The following is a 7,811-nucleotide window of genomic DNA, read 5'->3' as shown; positions in this document are numbered from 1 at the left end:
CCATTCAAACCACTGGCTTTCAGAAGGTAATAAATATGTCAAAGAAAATATTTCCCCCTTCCCAGATGCCACTCAAAATCCCCTGACTTTCTTTACCTCCTAATGAGGATTAAATTTATAAGGGTCACCATTATTTGTCTTGTCCTATTTTAGACATCAGGGTTGTGTTCAGTTGCCTTCTAAAGCTTTATTTATTTATAGAATAAAAGAGTCACATGTGTGGAAATAATAACACTTTTGTCAGAAAGTCAGGCAGCAACACGGAAGCTCCGGGGGTCCATATGCCACTCTCGGGGGAGCATACTTCCTCAGGCGCAGGGAAGAGAGAGGGAGGGGGAGAAAGAAATTTCATGCCCTGCATCAGAGACCCTAAGCCCATAAGTAAGCAAATTATTAAATAAGCCGCACTGTTCACCCCAGCAGCGTTTCTCAGCTCTGAGATGTCCCTGTCCCCTCCCCGCCCCACTGTCCCTCCCCAACACACACACACACACTCTCCTCTCCCCCTAACTAATGACTCATTGGCCATAAATAGAAAACAAACCATTCTTGTGATCCTGGGACTCAACCCAGGCAAGACATTTAATGTGAAACTTTGAACACCTTTCTTGGTCACCCCTTCATGTTCTCTGAGAGCTTAGTCCTAGAATCTGATTTAATCTTCTCAGCAAACCTAGAAGTAAGTGCAATTATGATCACTGCTTTCCAGACAGGGCAACTGAAGTCTAGAATCAGAACCGGCTTCGTGGGTGGGAAATTATGTTCCATGGCACTTAGAGGGATGCTGCACTTGGTTTAATGCTCCATTGTTGCCGTCTTGAAATACTTAATAATTTTTTAACGACGGGCCCTACATTTTCATTTTGCACTGGGCGCCACAAATTACGTAGTTTATCCGGCCTAGAAAGGTTATGTAACTTTCCTAAGGCCCCTGTATTAGTTTGCTAGGGCTGCCATAACAAAGTTTCTGGGTGCCTTGGGCAGCAGAAATTTATTTTCTCACAATTTTGGAGGCTAGAAGTCTGAGATCAAGGTATTGGCAGGATTGGTTTCTTCTGAAGCCTCTCTTTTTGCCTTGTAGATGGCTGTCTTCTGTGTCTTCACATAGTCTTTGGGATTAGGGCCCACCCTAACGATCTCATTTTAACTTAATTACCTCTTTAAAGATCCTATCTCCAAATTCCCTCACATTCTGAGGTATGGTTAGGACTTTGGCACATGAACTGGGGAGGGAGCACGCAATTCAGCCCATAACAGTCCCATAACAATGAGTAAGTAGAAGAACCACTAAGATTTGTTTCATTCACTCTGCTCTATTTGTCTTCACAAATACCTGTATAAATATTTATACTTGTATAAATATGTTAAGAGTGGCTTTTCTCACCACCAATAGGAAAAGCGGAGGCACAGAAAGATCAGTGCTTGCTATGGTGAAACAACATGGCAGTACAGGAACTATATTAGTATAATGATAGCACTGGGTCCAAACCTCAGCCCTCCTGGCACTGAATCTACTGCTGGGCCCGTACTGCCTTTTACAACCTGCACACACAGACACCACTGCCAGAAAAGACTGTCCCTCTCTACAATTATAGGTTCTTGGACAGTCTGCCTTTGGTAGATTTCAAAATAGCCCAGTTGACTTCGATTCTAGCCAGGGGAAAAAAAATCATTACTCTTCGGCTCACAAGTTATACAAAGGCACCTCTGTGGAGTGCATCCAGCATGCCGGGGTGTAGCCTCTTTATCTCATTCTTTTGCTGGCTCCAAGCTGTAAGCAGCGAGCAGTGAGAGGTGAGTTTGTTGAGATAACCAGGGAGTAAGGTAACCCATTTAAATGATAAAACAGGTTAGCCATTTCCAGTTTGGACATGGATAGTGTTTTAACGTGAACAGATCTGGAGTCTGGACGGGAGACCTGGGAGAATTATAATACAGAGTGGCAAGGAGGGGAGACAGCAGATTTCTTCTTTCGAAGAAAAGGGTTCTTTGGTGACGGATGGGCAGGGAAAGCCTTTGTTGTGCTTTGCTTCGCAGGTACAATGGGGGGTGGGGGCGCGGGGGCGGGTGGTGGTGGCAGATCAGAGACAGAGTATACTCTGGCCTTAGATACTAACATTGGACAAGTTACTTTACCTCTTCAGACTTCAGTTTCTTCCCTGCAACGTGATGCTTTAAAGTTCCATTCTATGCCTCAAATTCAGTAACTCTTGTTGGGGGTGTAATGACTGTTCTTTGTACAAATGAGAGCGTGACATATAATTTTTTATTAAATTCAGTTTCCAGTTATTAAAATATGAAAAAATTCATGCATCAGTGGGGAAATCAGACAACATCTTAACCAACTGATGAACTTTATATGCCTCCAGATATGATGCTCTGAGAAGGACGCAACACCACTTAGGTAACATTCTGGCCTGAAATGCATAATCTGAATCTAACCATGAGGAAACATCAAACAAACACAAACTGAGGACATGATGTAAAATAATTGGCCTTCTCTTAAAAAATGTCAGTGGCATGAAAACAAAGAAAATTGAGAAAGCTGTCCAGATGAACAAATAAGACAAGTAATATCTGATCCTGGACTAGATCCTTCCTGGAAAAGAATTTGTATAAAGGACAGTTGACAAGATAAGAATATGGGTAGTAGATTAAAGTAATGTGTCAATGTTAAGTTTCCTAAATTTTTTAACCATACTGTTATAAAAAAACAGTTCTGAAAGAGAACATTTTTGTTCTTAGGGTATATACTTTCAAATATTATAGAGTAAAAAAAATGATACATGCAGACTATCAAATGGTTCAGAAAATATATAGAGAAAGAGAAATTAAGAAAGCAAATGGTGGCAAAATGTTAAATATTGGTGATTCTGGGTAAAGGATATATGGGCATTACGCATTCTAGCAAATTTTCTATAAGTTTGAAATTATTTTAAAATGAAACCTTTTTAAAAAAGGTAATACATTCTCATTGCATAAAATTTTCTGAAGAAGAAAAATCACTTACAATCCCTCTACCCAGAGGTAACTGTTAACCTTTTGTGTATACTGGATTTCTATTGAAGAAATTCACTGGTGACAGCTGGGCAGGGTAAGTGTTTGTAGTGCTCACAAGAACAAGGGAGGGGGGAGGGTGGCAGATCAGGACAAGTAATTGGTTTGCTGGGGCCTGTGATCTGGTCCGGCCAAGAGTTTCCCAAGACGAAGTCCGCTGGGAGTTTCTCAGCAAGATTTTTTCCTCTGTTGTTTTCTTCTGTTGCACATTGTATCATGGGAAGATGTTTGAAGTAGCCATCTCGGGATCGTAAGGCGAAAGCCAAGAAAATATAAGGTAAGGTGACTCAAAACACATCAATGAGCTTAACTAACCACCCTAGCTGCAGATATTTCATCACATGAGGTAATAAATGTCCTTATTCTTTAAGCCAATATTATTTAGGTATACTATTGAAGACAAAAACCTCCCAACTGTTAAACCTCTACTATTAAATAAGACTATGCAACCATTTGCTTTGCTCCTTTTTCAATCACCTGTAGCAAAAGCTCTTCCAAATGAAAAGAAGTCATGGGACCAAATCTGAATTTTGGGTGTGTGGCAAGTTCACCAGCCAGAAGCTAAAGGGAACACAGGCAGATTGAGACAGGCAGTGTGGGCTTCATGCCCAGAAAGAAAGAAAAAGGGAGGTCCAGCCCTACTCTCTGGTGCAGAGTGGCCCTGAGTATTAGAAAAAATTACTGGACTTTAGACTTGCTTTGGCTTCCTGAAGGGATTCAATGTGGGGAGTAGACAGTGGAGGAAGCAGAAAAGTTTGTAGTCCCTGGAGTAGCTCAGTAACTGTGCCTCACAGACAGGCTGGGTGAAGAGTGGGCCATTGGCCATTCCAAGACTATGTCAATGACATTTGCATCAGCGTGGCTCCTGGAAGTAGTGATCAGTGGTGGAGATGATGCCAGAGAGCGGCAACATGGCAGGTGGTATGTGAAAGCTTCAGCACTGGTGGAAGCTGTACTTGACACAACAAATGTTAATTCCTTGATTCATTACTAAACATTTATTGAGCACTTGCTGTCTTGTAAGTAATCTACTAGATGCTAAATGCACAGGGCTTAACATGGCATTGTTCCTGCTCTTACAGAGCTTACAATTCAGTTTTGAGGGGCTGTGTGTCACATGAAAAGGATGCAGGTATTGTAGCCAGACAGGTCTAGATTCAAATCCTGACTCTACCATTTACAATGGGACCGTAAACAAGCTACTTATCCTCTCTGTGCCTCAATTACTCCCTGTATAAAAATGAGGGTAACAACAATACCTGACTTGTGAAGTAATTGTGAGGATTAAATAATAAAATGTATATGAAGTGCTTAATATAGTACACGGAGCATAGGAACCATTCAGTAAACAACATAACTGCTATTATTACTGCTATTTTTATATTATTATATGTGTTGTTATATTATTAGTTATAATAATTGTTACTGTTGTTATTCTTCTTATTATTATTAATATTTGTGCTCTTGTACTAAAGAGGATGGAATTTTGCTGAAGTTAATCTGCCCTAAAACGGAATGCAGCCTTTTCTGCCAAATCTCTGAAGGAGATTTGGGTTGGGTTCATGCTCTCATAAAGCTGTAGTCAAAGGGCACTCACTACTCTCTTTTCCTCAACACCTTTCACAGAAGCACATGAAAGCTTGAGTATCAGAGGCCATGAAGGTATCAGGAGCCACATGACTATTGTCCCCTCCAATCAGCCATAATCTCTCCTGGAGAGATTACCTCAATCTGAGAGGTAAGAATGCACCTTTCCAAATGTGAAGAAAACATCACTCACTTTTGGAAGGGATTTGTATCATTAAAAGTCCCCAAAAGCCAAAGGACTTTCAGAAAAGACTTTTCTCTTTCCCCCTAGTGCCTCACAGACCATATCTCAAGGAAGAAATTATGAAAATGAGAAAAAAATCATTTCTGTATCCACACATAAGAACAGAACTGTGCAGTTCGGTCAGAATATCACATTTGTTATTGTTTTGAAAAGACCTGGATCTCATCAAGTACAATCAGTAGGACATTTAGCCTTGGATGGGACTGCTTATTAGTCAAATGCTCTTCATTCATAAACTCACATGTCACAGTAGACACTACTTCTTGTTCTTATTCTGGAAAGCAAAACAACTGCACGAACAACACAGGCATTTGGTAAAGCAGTAGTTCAATCACTAAAAGAACTCCCTTAACTCATGCACACCTAGCTTCATCCTCTACCTAGGCCCAACTTCCACTCAAGTACACTTAATTATGTGCTTGATAACAGACCCATTAAAACTTTGATTTGCTGCCATTTAACTTCAAGATAGCAGCTACCCACAAATTAAACTTAAGATTTCTCTGGATTCACTTACTAAAGAGAACAAAAATCACTCAACTTATTTTCTAAATCATATACATAACACGGTTAAAGAAAATCAAATTGAACTTTGAAAAGTAATGATCTCATCCACCCCTGCCCCCGCCTCCTCAGTTCCCCTCCTCAGATCTGAGTCTAAGAGGCTTGAACAATAAGAATATACATAGGACTGTAGACTGGGTTACTTCAGATGTTACTGAGCAACCAGACTGTTTCTCTCTCTCTCTCTCTCTCTCTCTCTGTGGTATCTACTGGCCTTGACCTAATGGTTGCAAGCCCAAACTCGATTGTACATTTCCCTTGTGGTTGTAAGATGACCTAAAGAATTTCAAGCATCAGACCCGCACACAGTAAAGAAAAAAAAGAAAAGAAAAGAAAAAAAAGATCTTTTCTTCCTACTGTCTCTTTTTAAGATGAAACTTTTGCCCAGAAACATTCCTTCCCCTCCCCCACCCCCCAGTCGATAAACCTTTAAATCTCATTGGTCAAAATTGAATCACATGTTTACATCTAAACCAATCACTGGCGAGCCCATCAGGGGCCACTATGATTGCCTTAGGCCAATTAGGATGTGATCCAGAGTCACACAGGGCAAGAGTGGATACCTGAACAGTAAGAAGAGGACGTGGGGAATGGTGACTGGATAGGCTCTGCTAGATTATTCTGCACCTTGCCCTATTAAGCAACATCACTTGCAGATTCGTCAATATTAATAAAATCAGTCAGTTACAAATTAAGAGAAATAAAGAAAAAAAACCATCCTCCTAAGCAGTCAAATTGAAACAAAAACCATGTGTCACTTGGTTAGTAACTATTCTGTGACATTGAATATTGAGTCTCCTAAAAACCATGTAGAAGAAGAAATTCAAAAGCTGAAATTAAAAAAATAAACCTAAATATTAAAACTTAAATGGTTTCACACTTCATGAAGTTATGCCAAAATTGAAGCTAATCATCTAGGTAACTAACAGGCCTCCCTCACACACACCATCCCCTATTGCAAACTAATTGTCCTGTGGACAATTTCTACCTTTCCCCAGTTCTGCTTGGCCATAAACCTAGGGACCCTTAATTTGAAGATACTGTCTCATTCAGTCTCAAACCAAGGTGAGCAGTATAACCTTAGGCTAAATTTCACCAGCAAATGAATTTCATTTTGCTTCCTTGGGACCTAGTAAATACTGGACATCTTACTACATTTGTTCAGTCTGCTCTCTCCTCTCTAGCCTAGCATAGTTACAGGGTCTATATGAATGACTTTAGTCAGCATAACTGGGAAACCCACTTGCCATACATGGAACATGTTTTCCTCTTTTCCTTTTAATCCTTTATTTGGTACAAGCCTCCCAGAGATCCAGCCCTTTTCCTCCCTCATGATTTCCTACCCCTTTTAAACTTTGACTCTCTCACCCACGATATAGCTTATTCCTCTTCAGCCTTTCAACATTCAGAGCAAAGTAATCATTCTCAGGAAATTTTTCTTAGTGCTAGTATCCCCATGTTCAAATGGACGTATTTTCTGATATTACACATATAGATAATGTGGTGTCTATGAAGTTCCAGTTTAGCCTCTGCTCTTGTGGAAGTTACATTTCAATGAGAAGAGACAGATAAACAATAAACCTAATAAATGGATAAATTCTATATTATGTTAGAAGTCATGGCAAAAGATAGAACAGAGAAGAGCAACTAGGAGGGATGGAGTGGGGATGGGAGGACTGCAATTTTAAACAAGACTGTCATAGGTCTCATAGGTCATAGGTCTCACTAAGAGGATGACATTTTAAAAAATTGAGGTATAATTCATATAGCATAAAATTCACCATTTTAAAGTGTACAATTCAGTGGTTTTTGGTGTATTCACAAGGTTATGCAACCATCACCACTATCAAATTCCAAAATATTTCTTCACTGTAGAAAAGTCGTGTACTCATTAGTAGTCATTCCCCACCCCCAGCCATTCATCTACCTTGTCTCTATGGATTTGCCTATTCTGGACATTTCATATAAATGGAATCGTACAGTAGGTGACATTTTGCTTCTGGCTTCTCCCACTTAGCATAATTTTTTAAGGGTCATCCATGTGGTAACATGTATCAGTTCTTCCTTTGTTTTTGTGGTTGAATAATACTCCATTGTATGGATATACCACATTTTGTTTACCTGTTCATCAGTTGATGGATATTTGAGTTGTTTCCACTTTTTAGCTGTTCTCAGATGCTGCTATGAACATTCATATACAGGTTTTTGTGTGGACGTATGTTTTCAATTCTTTTGGATATAACCTAGAAGTGAAATTACTAGGTCATATGGTTAACTCTATGTTAACTTTTGGGGGAACCATTTTCCTAAGTGGCTGTATCATTTTACATTACCATCAGTGATACGTCAGGGTTCCAAT

General features: G+C 39.8%; 1 long non-coding RNA gene across 1 annotated transcript; it reads left to right on the top strand.

The window, feature by feature from the left end:
* The first annotated feature begins 484 nt into the window (after nucleotides 1–484).
* On the top strand, nucleotides 485–5,473 carry LOC309610002. The gene is made up of 2 exons (XR_014233691.1): nucleotides 485–3,334; nucleotides 4,684–5,473. It is a non-coding gene; the product is annotated as an uncharacterized lncRNA (long non-coding RNA).
* The last annotated feature ends 2,338 nt before the right edge of the window (nucleotides 5,474–7,811 follow it).

The sequence above is a fragment of the Balaenoptera borealis genome, assembly GCF_965194805.1.
Source record: "Balaenoptera borealis genome assembly, chromosome: 13".
NCBI classification, from domain to species: Eukaryota; Metazoa; Chordata; class Mammalia; order Artiodactyla; family Balaenopteridae; genus Balaenoptera; species Balaenoptera borealis.
The sequence above is the reverse complement of the archived record's forward strand: the minus strand, read 5'-3'. Positions and strand labels throughout refer to the sequence as shown.